This window comes from Bufo bufo, chromosome 11 (genome assembly GCF_905171765.1).
Source record: "Bufo bufo chromosome 11, aBufBuf1.1, whole genome shotgun sequence".
Classification (NCBI taxonomy): domain Eukaryota; kingdom Metazoa; phylum Chordata; class Amphibia; order Anura; family Bufonidae; genus Bufo; species Bufo bufo.
The window spans coordinates 77,475,957-77,492,579 of NC_053399.1; the positions used below are offsets into that span (position 1 = coordinate 77,475,957).

The following is a 16,623-nucleotide window of genomic DNA, read 5'->3' on the forward strand; positions in this document are numbered from 1 at the left end:
CTCATTTACATCCCTGCCAGAGATGTCTGGATCTGGCTCTGCCAGACGCTACCGGTTACCTGCTGGCCCCATTACTATAATGGGGACAAGAGTAGATCTGGTCGCAACCCGGCAAACATACAGAGAATCGGGCCAGAGGTTTTCATCCGGCCGATTCTCTGCACATTTGCCCGAGTGTGGCCAGATCTCCACAGGTATCCATTATAGTTAATGGGGCTGGAAGGAATTCCGACAGTGACGGATCTGTGAGATAGGCCTAAAGTTTTTTGCAGTAGGAGCTCTGGCATGAGCTTCTTATCTCCTTCACTATAGGAACTCCCCCCCCCCCCTCCTTGCAGGAAGCAGGACCAGCCCACTCTTACCAAGAGAGGAGATGGACAGGGTGGTTAGCCCCGTTCTTGCCAACCATACCCCATTTCCTGGAGTACATGGCGCAACATTAAAATCGAAATAACTAAAATACCTCCACGTCTGCGGTACTGCAAAAGCAAAGCATAAGTGTCTACCAGACTCATGAAACACCTCTCTTTGGTACCAAAGGATAATATGACGTTACAAACCAAACTGCTGATGTCGGAGAACCACATAGATGGCCAGCTTTGCGTTGTTGTCCTGAACGTCTTAGGGACATAACTATAGTTTTACTTTTCAGTTCAGACAGCTGTATGAGAGCATGGTTTTTTTGCAGGACAAGTTGTACTTTTTTTTTTTAAACACATTAATTAGAATTTTGCCAATAATGTTACAAACACAAGAAACTAGAGATACAGAACTATCCCCGAGGAGCACCTGAACCTGAGTATAATAAAACACAACCATATAGGATAGAGGTCCTTTTGACTTAATTGATGCACATTTATTAAACCTTTAGTTGGAGTACGTCTCTGTGGATGGGCAGTAGGAAATAAAAGGGTTCTCTGATAGGTCATCGGTATCTGATCGGTGGGGGTCCGACACCTGGGACCCCCGCTGATCAGCTGTTTGAGAAGGCATTGGCACTCCCCAAGCATAGTGCCATACATTGTATAGCGGCTGTACGGAGTGCTTCCGTGGGGTTTCGTCCCGTACTTCCGTTCCGCAAACCTATTAAAGTGAATGGGTCCGCGATCCGCTGCGGGCTGCCCCACGGTGGGTGTTCGAGCGTTGCGGCCCGCAGCACGGCCATGGGGCGCACACGTTCGTGTGAAAGAGGCCTTATAGTTTGTAGGCAACAATACCAGTTATGTTTATTTTTTGCAAACTGGTGAAAAGGGGCGATTTGATTGATTATTTAAAACCTTTTACATTTTATTTTTAGCCCCCCCCTAGGGGAACTGAACACGAGATCATTATGTCACTGATAACAAAGACTGCAATCATTTACTATTGCCATCTATGGCAAAATCACTATGTTCCTACAAATGTATAGCAGGTGTCTGACAGGGGTTAATCTCCAGCACCATTAGTCAGAATTTTGGACTTATTCAGATAGACATCATTTTGGGAGGCCTTAGTATATGATGTCACTATTTCAGAGGGAAAACAGGTAAGTTTGCCAAAAAATACATATTTGCTTAACACAACGCCTATTAGTCTCCCAGTAGTTAATATAGTTGCCCTCTTGCAAATTTTTGTGCAAACTTTTTGAAAACCCCTGTTTGCATTTGTCTGCTGAGCTTTGTTCTAAGCCACATAGGTTTAGAATGACAGTAAATCGCTGTATTTGCCCTCTCCGGGAATAAACTGGCTAGTAAATCTATCTCTGGGCTCTCACATTTAACAAGATGACTGCAGCAAGTCAGAATAGAACTGTGGGCGTCCCATAGGGGGGCGCACGCCTGCCTCCCCGCGCGGCCCCTAGGCGGGGTTACAAGGTTAAATAGCAGCTTCCTCTTCCAGGAAGTTGCCTGAGCGTTGAGTTACTAACAGTAAGGGCTCATGCACACGGCCGTACCGGTTTTTTTTTGCGCTTCGCACAAGAGTGCTGTCCGCTTTTTTTGCGGACCCATTGAAATGAATGGTTCCGTATACGGAATCAAAATACGGTCCGTATACGGAACGCAAAATACTGTCGTGTGCATGAGCCCTAATAGTTAAGGTGTTTGGATCTGACATTCTGTCTTTGACCCAGCCTTTTTGCCTGCATCAACTACTGGACCTGTCCGACCCTCTGTACCACCACGCTACCATCTGATACCGGCTTCGGACAATCATCAGCTGCTGCCTTTACTCCAGTCTTCTCTGCAATACCACTTCTCACCACTGCTATTGGACTCCGTTCACACTAACTGCGGTTCTTACTGATCGTTACCTGTTGTGAGTCAGCCAACCATATTGGCTAATCCTGTAGACATTGGTTCAGTTTTTCTCTTGCTGTAGTCTATCCTGTGCTCATTAACACCCTAGAGCAGGGCTGGCCAACCTGCGGCTCTCCAGCGGTTGCAAAACTACAACTCCCAGCATGCCTAGACTGCTTACAGCTATCAGCCTACAGCAGGGCATGGTGGGAGTTGTAGTTTTACAACAGCTGGAGAGCCGCAGGTTGGCCAGCCCTGCCCTAGAGGTTAGTGGCTGCCATCCCTTAGTTGACACAGAGCAGGGATGGCCAACCTGCGGCTCTCCAGCTGTTGTAAAACTACAACTCCCACCATGCCCGGCTGTAGTCAGTCTGGGCATGCTGGGAGTTGTAGGCCTCAGGTTGGCCATCCCTGACACAGAGAATCCACACTCTTTGGTTTGGGTCGTAACACCCTGAACACTTTTTAATCCGATCGCTGCAAATAATGAATATGCTTTAAATGTGTAAAATACGTCAATGTGTTAGCGTTGTTTTTTCCTTTAGTAGTTTACACAATGACCCCCCCGATACTTCTCATCACATCCTGCCAAATCTCCATTTTTCCCAATAACGTAAGCCTGTGCTCGCGTTCAGATACCATCTTTAATATCCGCTAATATACAAGATACCATCTTTCTTGACAACAATGTGCCCTTTGGTGACTGCATTGTCCCCCTGTACAAAAACCCGACCGCATTTCATATCCTCAGAACGTTATCAGCACGCGGAGTACGTTTTCAATAACTAGGACGCAAAGAGATAGGAAAGCAAATGACATTTTCATCCCCTGCATTGTAAATGTGTAGGGCTGGAGCCATATTAGTTCCAGAGCCCTGTACCTAGAATATATTCAGTATTATCCATTTTTTGTTTCTCGTAAGAATATGCCACCAATGCCCAATACCTGAGGTCGGACCACTGTGAACCATCATTGCTAACGAATACACCAGCTCAGGTTGAGATCCTCTTTAGAGAGAGAGGAGACCACACACAACGCCATATGAAGAGTAAAATATAGAATACGTTTATTAGGGTAACCGTGATGATCAGGCAAATGTATTAAGTAAATACAAAGAATAGAAAACTTACAAAGAACAAGGGTTAGGCCCCTTTCACACAGGGGGCGAGTATTCCGCACGGATGCGATACGTGAGGTGAACGCATTGCACCCGCACTGAATCCGGACCCATTCACTTCTGTGGGGCTGTGCACATGAGCGGTGATTTTCACGCATCACTTGTGCGTTGCGTGAAAATCGTAGCATGCTCTATATTGTGATTTTTTTCACGCAACGCAGGCCCCATAGAAGTGAATGGGGCTGCGTGAAAATCGCAAGCAAGTGATGGGGACCCGATCATTATTATTTTTTTTCCCTTATAACATGGTTATAAGAGAAAATAATAGCATTCGGAGTACAGAACGCATAGTACAATAGGGCTGGAGGGGTTAAAAACAAAACAAAAAACAATTTAACTCACCTTAATCCACTTGTTCGCGCAGCCGGCATCTCTTCTGTCTTCTTCTTTGAGGAATAGGACCTTTGATGACGTCACTGCGCTCATCACATGGTCCGTCACATTATCTATTACCATGGAGATGGATCATGTGCCAGACCATGTGATGAGCGCAGTGACGTCACCACAGGTCCTATTCCTACTGCACAGCAAAAATGAAGACAGAAGCGATGCCGGCAGCGCGAACAAGTGGATTAAGGTGAGTTCAATTGTTTTTGAATTTTTTTTTAACCCCTCCAGCCCTATTGTACTGTGCATTCTGTATTAAGAATGCTATTATTTTCCCTTATATCCATGTTATAAGGGAAAATAATAAAATCTACACAACACCTAACCCAAACCCCAACTTCTGTGAAGAAGTTTGGGTACCAAACATGCCGATTTTTCTAAAACTAATTCAAATGTTTTGCACTCGCACTGAAAAATCGTGCATTTTCCCGCGACGCACCCGCATCTTATCCGGCCCAAAACCATGACGCCCGGGTGAAAGAGGCCTTAGATACAACACATACACTTCACGGTCCTGACTACATCCAGAATGAAGGTACTCACCAAAGAGGTTGTCAAGTACTTACTATTGGTGACCTATACTCTGGATAGGTCATCAATAGAGTTGAGCGAAGCGAGCTTCAGATGCTTAATCCAAAGTCGCTTTGTTCAAAACTTCAGAAAAATACTGTACGGAGATTCATCTCCGTACAGTATTAGAATGTATGGGCTCCGATGAGACTTTGTTGATTGGTCATTACAGTGAAAAACCTTGAAACCCGAACTCGGCTTCTGTGTCAAGGTACCACTTGGAATCAAAGACGAGTTCGGTTCCAAGTTTTGAAGTGTTTTTTTACTGTAATAATTGTCGAAGTTATTCAACGAAGTAACATAGTACATAAGCCCGAAAAAAGACATCTGTCCATCCAGTTCGGCCTGTTATCCTGCGTGACTTTGGCTCATCAGAGCCCATACATTCTAATACTGTACGGAGACGAATCTCTGTACAGCATTATTGCAAAGTTTTGAAGATTAAGCATCCGAAGCTTCGCTCAACTCTAGTCTTCAATGTCTGATTGGTGGGGGTCTGATCTGTTATTATTTCAGACCTTGGAGTGGTCCCAGATCGGCAGTAAATCTAAATCCCAAGATAACCTTGGCCGACAACATACCTCTCCTTGACACACGTTTCTAAACAACTCCTTGTTCCTTTACAGGTCCTCACATCAATGGGACATTACCTGTACACATCTCTCAGGCCTGTCCAGGTGTCATCAACATTTCCACACTGGTTTCTTTGTTCATTTGATCAGACGGACAAAGTCTCAAACAAACAAGTGAGACAAGGATTCAGTTCATACATACATCAGGCTAATTTCATCAATGAGTTCCAGGTGATCAGAAGTGGGACCAGCACTAGGAAAGCCATGTGGCTGGACTGATCTTGAGGCCTCCAAAGAAAGTCAAGCAATGCTGAAAGAGTACAAGGTAGCTCATTGCTTTCCTATTGCTGCTGCCACTTCGTTCTTGTAACCATCGAGGTCAGACATTGGTATCTTCTGACATGGAAGTGGGGGTCCCCCTTAGTCACAATTGGCTAAACAAGGACGGGGAGTCTTATGGATTGCATGGTCTTCCCCTATACAGGGATCTGCGGTGGTAGTATAACAGTCAGAAACAAGTCACTAGGTAGTTAGCAAACGTCTGGAGCATGTAGAAAGAGGGCATACTCAGCATAGTCTAGATCAGGCACGCTCAACCTGCGGCCCTCCAGCTGTTGCAAAACTACAACTCCCAGCATTCCTGGACAGCATACAGCTATCAGCAGGGCATGGAGGGAGTTGAAGTTTTACAACAGCTGAAGGGGCCGCAGGTTGAGCATCCCTGGTCTAGATCAAAGCAGAAGAGAAGAGCAGCATCAAGCGAAAGTCCAAAGGATTACACAAGAGGACCATCAGACGTAAAGGCGAAGTCAGGCCAGGCTTCATGGCGGAACGAGCAGGGAAAAGACCTCCATATTGGGTTTCTGTGAACTTTTTGCTACGATGAGGGAGAAGGGGGGTGAATGATGTGTAGAGATGGCGCTGTGGGGGGATTAGACGTAGAGAAGGCGATGTGGGGGGGGGGATTAGACAGAGATGGCGCTGTGGGGTGAATGATGTGTAGAGATGGCGCTGTGGGGTGAATGATGTGTAGAGATGGCGCTGTGGGGGGGATTAGACGTAGAGATGGCGCTGTGGGGGGGATTAGACGTAGAGATGGCGCTGTGGGGGGGATTAGACGTAGAGATGGCGCTGTGGGGGGGATTAGACGTAGAGATGGCGCTGGGGGGGGGATTAGACGTAGAGATGGCGCTGTGGGGGGGATTAGACGTAGAGATGGCGCTGTGGGGGGGATTAGACGTAGAGATGGCGCTGTGGGGGGGATTAGACGTAGAGATGGCGCTGTGGGGGGGATTAGACGTAGAGATGGCGCTGTGGGGGGGATTAGACGTAGAGATGGCGCTGTGGGGGGGATTAGACGTAGAGATGGCGCTGTGGGGGGATTAGACGTAGAGATGGCGCTGTGGGGGGGATTAGACGTAGAGATGGCGCTGTGGGGGGATTAGACGTAGAGATGGCGCTGTGGGGGGATTAGACGTAGAGATGGCGCTGTGGGGGGATTAGACGTAGAGATGGCGCTGTGGGGGGATTAGACGTAGAGATGGCGCTGTGGGGGGAATTAGACGTAGAGATGGCGCTGTGGGGGGATTAGACGTAGAGATGGCGCTGTGGGAGGATTAGACTTAGAGATGGCGCTGTGGGGGGGATTAGACGTAGAGATGGCGCTGTGGAGGGGATTAGACGTAGAGATGGCGCTGTGGGGGGGATTAGACGTAGAGATGGCGCTGTGGGGGGGGATTAGACGTAGAGATGGCGCTGTGGGGGGGATTAGACGTAGAGATGGCGCTGTGGGGGGATTAGACGTAGAGATGGCGCTGTGGGGGGGGATTAGACGTAGAGATGGCGCTGTGGGGGGGATTAGACGTAGAGATGGCGCTGTGGGGGGGATTAGACGTAGAGATGGCGCTGTGGGGGGGATTAGACGTAGAGATGGCGCTGTGGGGGGGATTAGACGTAGAGATGGCGCTGTGGGGGGATTAGATTTAGAGAAGGCGCTGTGGGGGGGATTAGACGTAGAGATGGCGCTGTGGGGGGGATTAGACGTAGAGATGGCGCTGTGGGGGGGATTAGATTTAGAGAGTTTAGAGATGGCGCTGTGGGGGGATTAGACGTAGAGATGGCGCTGTGGGGGGATTAGACGTAGAGATGGCGCTGTGGGGGGGATTAGATTTAGAGAGTTTAGAGATGGCGCTGTGGGGGGGATTAGACGTAGAGAAGGCGCTGTGGGGGGGATTCGATTTAGAGAAGGCGCTGTGGGGGGGATTAGATTTAGAGAAGGCGCTGTGGGGGGGGGATTAGATTTAGAGAAGGCGCTGTGGGGGGGGGATTAGACGTAGAGATGGCGCTGTGGGGGGGGATTAGACGTAGAGATGGCGCTGTGGGGGGATTAGACGTAGAGATGGCGCTGTGGGGGGAATTAGACGTAGAGATGGCGCTGTGGGGGGAATTAGACGTAGAGATGGCGCTGTGGGGGGAATTAGACGTAGAGATGGCGCTGTGGGGGGCATTAGACGTAGAGATGGCGCTGTGGGGGGGATTAGACGTAGAGATGGCGCTGTGGGGGGATTAGACGTAGAGATGGCGCTGTGGGGGGAATTAGACGTAGAGATGGCGCTGTGGGGGGCATTAGACGTAGAGATGGCGCTGTGGGGGGCATTAGACTTAGAGATGGCGCTGTGGGGGGCATTAGACGTAGAGATGGCGCTGTGGGGGGATTAGACGTAGAGATGGCGCTGTGGGGGGATTAGACGTAGAGATGGCGCTGTGGGGGGATTAGACGTAGAGATGGCGCTGTGGGGGGATTAGACGTAGAGAAGGCGCTGTGGGAGGATTAGATTTAGAGATGGCGCTGTGGGGGGATTAGACGTAGAGATGGCGCTGTGGGGGGGGATTAGACGTAGAGATGGCGCTGTGGGGGGGATTAGATTTAGAGATGGCGCTGTGGGGGGGATTAGACTTAGAGATGGCGCTGTGGGGGGATTAGACGTAGAGATGGCGCTGTGGGAGGATTAGATTTAGAGATGGCGCTGTGGGAGGATTAGACGTAGAGATGGCGCTGTGGGGGGCATTAGACGTAGAGATGGCGCTGTGGGGGGATTAGACGTAGAGATGGCGCTGTGGGGGGATTAGACGTAGAGATGGCGCTGTGGGGGGATTAGACTTAGAGATGGCGCTGTGGGGGGATTAGACTTAGAGATGGCGCTGTGGGGGGATTAGACGTAGAGAAGGCGCTGTGGGAGGATTAGATTTAGAGATGGCGCTGTGGGGGGGATTAGACGTAGAGATGGCGCTGTGGGGGGGGATTAGATTTAGAGATGGCGCTGTGGGGGGGATTAGACTTAGAGATGGCGCTGTGGGGGGGATTAGACTTAGAGATGGCGCTGTGGGGGGATTAGATTTAGAGATGGCGCTGTGGGAGGATTAGATTTAGAGATGGCGCTGTGGGGGGGATTAGACGTAGAGATGGCGCTGTGGGGGGGGATTAGACGTAGAGATGGCGCTGTGGGGGGGATTAGACGTAGAGATGACGCTGTGGAGGGGGATTAGATTTAGAGATGGCGCTGTGGGGGGGATTAGATTTAGAGAGTTTAGAGATGGCGCTGTGGGGGGATTAGACGTAGAGATGGCGCTGTGGGGGGATTAGACGTAGAGATGGCGCTGTGGGGGGATTAGACGTAGAGATGGCGCTGTGGGGGGGATTAGATTTAGAGAGTTTAGAGATGGCGCTGTGGGGGGGATTAGACGTAGAGATGGCGCTGTGGGGGGGATTAGATTTAGAGAGTTTAGAGATGGCGCTGTGGGGGGGATTAGACGTAGAGATGGCGCTGTGGGCGGGATTCGATTTAGAGAAGGCGCTGTGGGGGGGGATTAGATTTAGAGAAGGCGCTGTGGGGGGGATTAGATTTAGAGAAGGCGCTGTGGGGGGGATTAGATTTAGAGAAGGCGCTGTGGGGGGGATTAGATTTAGAGAAGGCGCTGTGGGGGGGGGATTAGACGTAGAGATGGCGCTGTGGGGGGGGATTAGACGTAGAGATGGCGCTGTGGGGGGATTAGACGTAGAGATGGCGCTGTGGGGGGATTAGACGTAGAGATGGCGCTGTGGGGGGAATTAGACGTAGAGATGGCGCTGTGGGGGGAATTAGACGTAGAGATGGCGCTGTGGGGGGCATTAGACGTAGAGATGGCGCTGTGGGGGGGATTAGACGTAGAGATGGCGCTGTGGGGGGGATTAGACGTAGAGATGGCGCTGTGGGGGGAATTAGACGTAGAGATGGCGCTGTGGGGGGCATTAGACGTAGAGATGGCGCTGTGGGGGGATTAGACGTAGAGATGGCGCTGTGGGGGGATTAGATTTAGAGATGGCGCTGTGGGGGGGATTAGACGTAGAGATGGCGCTGTGGGGGGGGATTAGACGTAGAGATGGCGCTGTGGGGGGGATTAGATTTAGAGATGGCGCTGTGGGGGGGATTAGATTTAGAGATGGCGCTGTGGGAGGATTAGATTTAGAGATGGCGCTGTGGGAGGATTAGACGTAGAGATGGCGCTGTGGGGGGCATTAGACGTAGAGATGGCGCTGTGGGAGGATTAGACTTAGAGATGGCGCTGTGGGAGGATTAGACGTAGAGATGGCGCTGTGGGGGGCATTAGACGTAGAGAAGGCGCTGTGGGAGGATTAGATTTAGAGATGGCGCTGTGGGGGGATTAGACGTAGAGATGGCGCTGTGGGGGGATTAGACGTAGAGATGGCGCTGTGGGAGGATTAGACGTAGAGATGGCGCTGTGGGAGGATTAGACGTAGAGATGGCGCTGTGGGGGGCATTAGACGTAGAGATGGCGCTGTGGGGGGATTAGACGTAGAGATGGCGCTGTGGGGGGATTAGACTTAGAGATGGCGCTGTGGGGGGATTAGACGTAGAGAAGGCGCTGTGGGGGGATTAGACGTAGAGATGGCGCTGTGGGGGGATTAGACGTAGAGATGGCGCTGTGGGGGGGATTAGACGTAGAGATGGCGCTGTGGGGGGATTAGACGTAGAGATGGCGCTGTGGGAGGATTAGACGTAGAGATGGCGCTGTGGGGGCATTAGACGTAGAGATGGCGCTGTGGGGGCATTAGACGTAGAGATGGCGCTGTGGGGGCATTAGACGTAGAGATGGCGCTGTGGGGGCATTAGACGTAGAGATGGCGCTGTGGGGGGATTAGACGTAGAGATGGCGCTGTGGGGGGGGATTAGATTTAGAGATGGCGCTGTGGGGGCATTAGACGTAGAGAAGGCGATGTGGGGGGCATTAGACGTAGAGATGGCGCTGTGGGGGGATTAGACGTAGAGATGGCGCTGTGGGGGGCATTAGACGTAGAGATGGCGCTGTGGGGGGCATTAGACGTAGAGATGGCGCTGTTGGGGGCATTAGACGTAGAGATGGCGCTGTTGGGGGCATTAGACGTAGAGATGGCGCTGTTGGGGGCATTAGACGTAGAGATGGCGCTGTTGGGGGCATTAGACGTAGAGATGGCGCTGTTGGGGGCATTAGACGTAGAGATGGCGCTGTGGGGGGATTAGACGTAGAGATGGCGCTGTTGGGGGCATTAGACGTAGAGATGGCGCTGTGGGGGGATTAGACGTAGAGATGGCGCTGTGGAGGGGGATTAGATTTAGAGATGGCGCTGTGGGGGGGATTAGACGTAGAGATGGCGCTGTGGGGGGATTAGACGTAGAGATGGCGCTGTGGGGGGATTAGACGTAGAGATGGCGCTGTGGGGGGATTAGACGTAGAGATGGCGCTGTGGGGGGGATTAGATTTAGAGATGGCGATGTGGGGGGATTAGACGTAGAGATGGCGCTGTGGGGGGATTAGACGTAGAGATGGCGCTGTGGGGGGCATTAGACGTAGAGATGGCGCTGTGGGGGGCATTAGACGTAGAGATGGCGCTGTGGGGGGCATTAGACGTAGAGATGGCGCTGTGGGGGGCATTAGACGTAGAGATGGCGCTGTGGGGGGCATTAGACGTAGAGATGGCGCTGTGGGGGGATTAGACGTAGAGATGGCGCTGTGGGGGGATTAGACGTAGAGATGGCGCTGTGGGGGGATTAGACGTAGAGATGGCGCTGTGGGGGGATTAGACGTAGAGATGGCGCTGTGGGGGGATTAGACGTAGAGATGGCGCTGTGGGGGGCATTAGACGTAGAGATGGCGCTGTGGGGGGCATTAGACGTAGAGATGGCGCTGTGGGGGGATTAGACGTAGAGATGGCGCTGTGGGGGGATTAGACGTAGAGATGGCGCTGTGGGGGGATTAGACGTAGAGATGGCGCTGTGGGGGGATTAGACGTAGAGATGGCGCTGTGGGGGGATTAGACGTAGAGATGGCGCTGTGGGGGGATTAGACGTAGAGATGGCGCTGTGGGGGGATTAGACGTAGAGATGGCGCTGTGGGGGGATTAGACGTAGAGATGGCGCTGTGGGGGGATTAGACGTAGAGATGGCGCTGTGGGGGGATTAGACGTAGAGATGGCGCTGTGGGGGGATTAGACGTAGAGATGGCGCTGTGGGGGGGATTAGATTTAGAGATGGCGCTGTGGTGTTCTGTGTCCAGGAGAAGTCGTCATAGTGATCTGTGCAGGACTGAGGAAAAAAGGAAAGAGAACGACTCTAGTCCGGGGAGACATCACCTGTAAGTCACCCAGTGGGGGCCTAGATGGGTATGGTCATGGTGGAGCGGTATTATACACAGTGTCATTAGTGGTGATGCTGGTCTTGGGAAACTGAGGGTCGTAGTTCTGTGTCCACAGGTTAGGGGCACAATACTTGGCTTTCCCCAGGTGCTAAATGTTCTAAGAAGCCCCTGGGTGGGGGGCTGTGTAATAATATGCGAGAGCCCGGCTATGTCATGTAAGAGCATGTCACACACAGCTCTGCTACATGGGATGGAGAGACAGGGCATAGGGGGCAAGTGCTGAAAGGGTCCCTGTCTCACTATACAGGACCCCCGGAGAGGGTCACACTGGTACTGGTATTTCTCTTCTGCTCCATTAAAACAATAAAAGAAATATTATACAATGTGAAAAACACAAACTACAGGACGCGGCCTCCATGGGACAAGCTGGCATTTTACTGGGCAAAAGAGCCCAACACTGACCATGCCCAAAATGCCCATCATTGTGCTTCCTAACAGGCAATAGTGCCTCCCTCACATCACTCTTTTTTTACTCACCTCACCATACACCTGGCACTCACATACGGCACTGCTGCATATACATGATACACACACAACTCTGCTGCATACAGACTGCACTCACAACTCTGCTACATACAGACTGCACTCATAAGGCACTGCTGCATATACATGATACACACACAACTCTGCTGCATACACATGGCATTCACATACGGCACTGCTGCATGTACATGATACACACACAACTCTGCTGCATATACATGATACACACACAACTCTGCTACATACAGACTGCACTCATAAGGCACTGCTGCATATACATGATACACACACAACTCTGCTGCATACACATGGCATTCACATACGGCACTGCTGCATGTACATGATACACACACAACTCTGCTACATACAGACTGCACTCACATAGGGCGCTGCTGCATGTACATGATACACACACAACTCTGCTGCATGTACATGATACACACACAACTCTGCTGCATACATACACATTGCACTCACATTGGGCACTGCTGCATGTACATGATACACACACAACACTGCTGCATGTACATGATACACACACACAACACTGCTGCATGTACATGATACACACACAACACTGCTGCATACATACACATTGCACTCACATTGGGCACTGCTGCATGTACATGATACACACACAACACTGCCGTAAGTACATGATACACACACAACACTGCTGCATGTACATGATACACACACAACACTGCTGCATGTACATGATACACACACAACACTGCTACATACACACAGCACTCACATAGGGCACTGCCGTAAGTACATGATACACACAGAACACTGCTGCATGTACATGATACACACACAACTCTGCTGCATACACACTGCACTCACATAGAGCACTGCTGCATATACATGATACACACACACACAACTCTGCTACATACAGACTGCACTGCTGTAAGTACATGATACACACACAACTCTGCTACATACACACTGCACTCACATAAAGCACTGCTGCATATACATGATACACACACAACTCTGCTGCATACACATGGCATTCACATAGGGCACTGCTGTAAGTACATGATACACACACACAACTCTGCTACATACAGACTGCACTGCTGTAAGTACATGATACACACACAACCCTGCTACATACAGACTGCACTCACATACGGCACTGCTGCATATACATGATACACACACAACTCTGCTGCATGTACATGATACACACACAACTCTGCTACATACACACAGCACTCACATAGGGCACTGCCGTAAGTACATGATACACACACAACCCTGCTACATACAGACTGCACTCACATACGGCACTGCTGCATGTACATGATACACACTAGGGCTGCACGATATATCGCAAAAGTAATCGAATCGCGATAATCGGCAAATGCGGTTTGGCGATTCGGCCGAGCCGAAAATGCAGCGATTATTATATATGAAGGGGCCCCTATTGATAAAAAAAGTCCTCTGTCCTATTACAGCCTCTGTACTTACTTTCACAATGAATGCACTGCAGCGACGAGCGGGAGCGAGCGAGGCAGCCGGCCGGCGCGGGACTGACGTCACTTAGTCACGCTCCTGCTTCCTGAATTAAGTGGGAGGAGCGTACCAGTGACGTCAGTCACGCGCCGGCCGGCTCGCTCTCTGCCGCTCTCTGCAGTGTGAGTGCATTCATAGTGAAAGTACAGAGGCTGGCCATTTTATGAATAGGAGAGTTAACACATGAAGGGACACATGGGGCCATGAGGGGGACCAGCATAAGATGCTATATGTGTGTCTTATGCTGGCCCCCCTCGTGGCCCCATGTGTCATAGCACCCCATAACAGTGCCCTCCGCAGGTCCCCCATAACAGTGCCCTCCGCAGGTCCCCCATAACAGTGCCCTCCGCAGGTCCCCCATAACAGTGCCCTCCGCAGGTCCCCCATAACAGTGCCCTCCGCAGGTCCCCCATAACAGCGCCCTCCACAGATCCCCCACATAACAGCGTCCTCCACAGATCCCCCACATAACAGCGCCAACCACAGATCCCCCACAACACAGCGTCATCCACAGATCCCCCACATAACAGCGTCATCCACAGATCCCCCACATAACAGCGTCATCCACAGATCCCCCCACATAACAGCGTCATCCACAGATCCCCCACATAACAGCGTCATCCACAGATCCCCCACATAACAGCGTCATCCACAGATCCCCCCACATAACAGCGTCCTCCACAGATCCCCCACATAACAGCGTCCTCCACAGATCCCCCACATAACAGCGTCCTCCACAGATCCCCCACATAACAGTGTCCTCCACAGATCCACCCCATAACAGTGCGTCCTCCACAGATCCCCCACATAACAGTGTCCTCCACAGATCCCCCACATAACAGCGTCCTCCACAGATCCCCCACATAACAGCGTCCTCCACAGATCCCCCACATAACAGTGTCCTCCACAGATCCCCCACATAACAGCGTCCTCCACAGATCCCCCACATAACAGTGTCCTCCACAGATCCACCCCATAACAGTGCGTCATCCACAGATCCCCCACATAACAGCGTCATCCACAGATCCCCCACATAACAGCGTCATCCACAGATCCCCCACATAACAGCGTCATCCACAGATCCCCCACATAACAGCGTCATCCACAGATCCCCCATAACAGCGTCCTCCACAGATCCCCCATAACAGCGTCCTCCACAGATCCCCCATAACTATGTCATACCCAGCCGCGTCAGCGGCTCTTATGGGAAAATCCAAGCGAATAGACCTCTAGCACAATTCCCTTAAAATATCGCATCGCACATCGTTATCGCAATTTTTAGGGCCCTAATCGCAATCGCACAAAATTCCCATATCGTGCAGCCCTAATACACACACAACTCTGCTGCATACACATGGCATTCACATACAGCTCTGCTGGGTGTACACCACACACAACACTGCTACATACACACTGCACTCACATAGGGCACTGCTGTAAGTACACGATACACACACAACTCTGCTGCATACACACGGCGCTCACATAGGGCACTGCTGTAAGTACATGATACACACACAACTCTGCTGCATGCATATGATACACACACAACTCTGCTACATACACACTGCACTCACATATAGCTCTGCTGGGTGTACCCCCCCACACACACACACAACTCTGCTACATACACACTGCACTCACATATAGCTCTGCTGGGTGTACCCCCCCACACACACACACAACTCTGCTACATACACACTGCACTCACATATAGCTCTGCTGGGTGTACCCCCCCCACACACACACAACTCTGCTACATACACACTGCACTCACATATAGCTCTGCTGGGTGTACCCCCCCCACACACACACAACTCTGCTACATACACACGGCGCTCACATACAGCTCTGCTACATACACACACACATAGCGCTCCACTACGGCACAGAGAACGTCTCCTCACACATGCATTGCTCTCATCGCCCACCCCAACCTGCTCCCCGGCGTGGCCCCGCCCATGCACGTGACCGATCACATGACCCTGACATCCCACAGCTTCTCTAGGCTCCTTCGGCTTTTGCTTTGCGGCTGAACCGTTATTCTGGGACGGGCTTGGTATACGGCAGTGACGTGAAGCCGGCTTCTTCCCCCGGCTGCAGGAAGAAGCGGGTAAGAGCCTGTTCACACCGCGCTTTGGGCCTTCCTTCAGAAGCGTGCGGCTGGAGCACGTCCACTGCGTCCCTGTGACAGAACTAGGCTGGACGTGCCCCGCTGTACAGCCATAGTGTGCATGTGGCCCTCTCCGTAGAGGCGGGTCACGTGTACAGTCCAGCTCTTCTTCTGGCCCCGCCCACTGAGTGCTTTTATAGAATTTAACCCCTTCCACCACAGGCAGACAGTCTCAGGGGTTAAACTGTGGCCGGAGCTTTCTGAGCCGTCAGAGACATGGTCGCCCCTAGACCAGTATGGCCTCCAGTAAAGGGACGTTTGCTGGGCTATTCCATACTGGGTTTTTATGGAGGTTAAAGGGCTGACTAATGTATGCATTTAGACTAGTGTAGGTCAGGGGGCGTACCACGTGTATAGTGGTCACATGACCTACGGACGGATCAGTCCCATGGAAGTGAATTGGCCTCATTGGTAATACTGCCCCCTACTGGACCCAACAGTGATAATGCTACATAAGAGTGCCTCCATTAGTAGAAGAGCTCTCCAGTATTAATAACAGAGCCCCCAGTAGAAATAAGGCCCCCTATTGTCCCCCCAGTGGTAATAAAGCTCTCTACAGACCTTCAGTAGTAATAAGCCCCCCCCCCATAGTGCTCTTAGTAGAAATAATGCGGATCCCTCCTATAGAGCCCCCAGTAGAAATAAGAACGCCTAATGCCCCCAGGATTTAAAGTGCCCCCAATATTTATACTGCCCCTTACTGTTATAAAGCTCGCCCTGAAGCGC

At 51.2% G+C, this 16,623-nt stretch overlaps 1 protein-coding gene across 1 annotated transcript in view; it reads left to right on the top strand.

Moving 5' to 3' along the window:
- The first annotated feature begins 15,711 nt into the window (after window positions 1-15,711).
- Window positions 15,712-16,623, top strand: part of RMDN3 (regulator of microtubule dynamics 3) — a 76,480-nt gene continuing 75,568 nt past the window's right edge. Inside the window, exon 1 of the mRNA XM_040412248.1 lies at window positions 15,712-15,837. The gene's annotated coding sequence lies outside the window, so the exon portion shown is untranslated. The remainder of the gene's footprint in view (window positions 15,838-16,623) is intronic.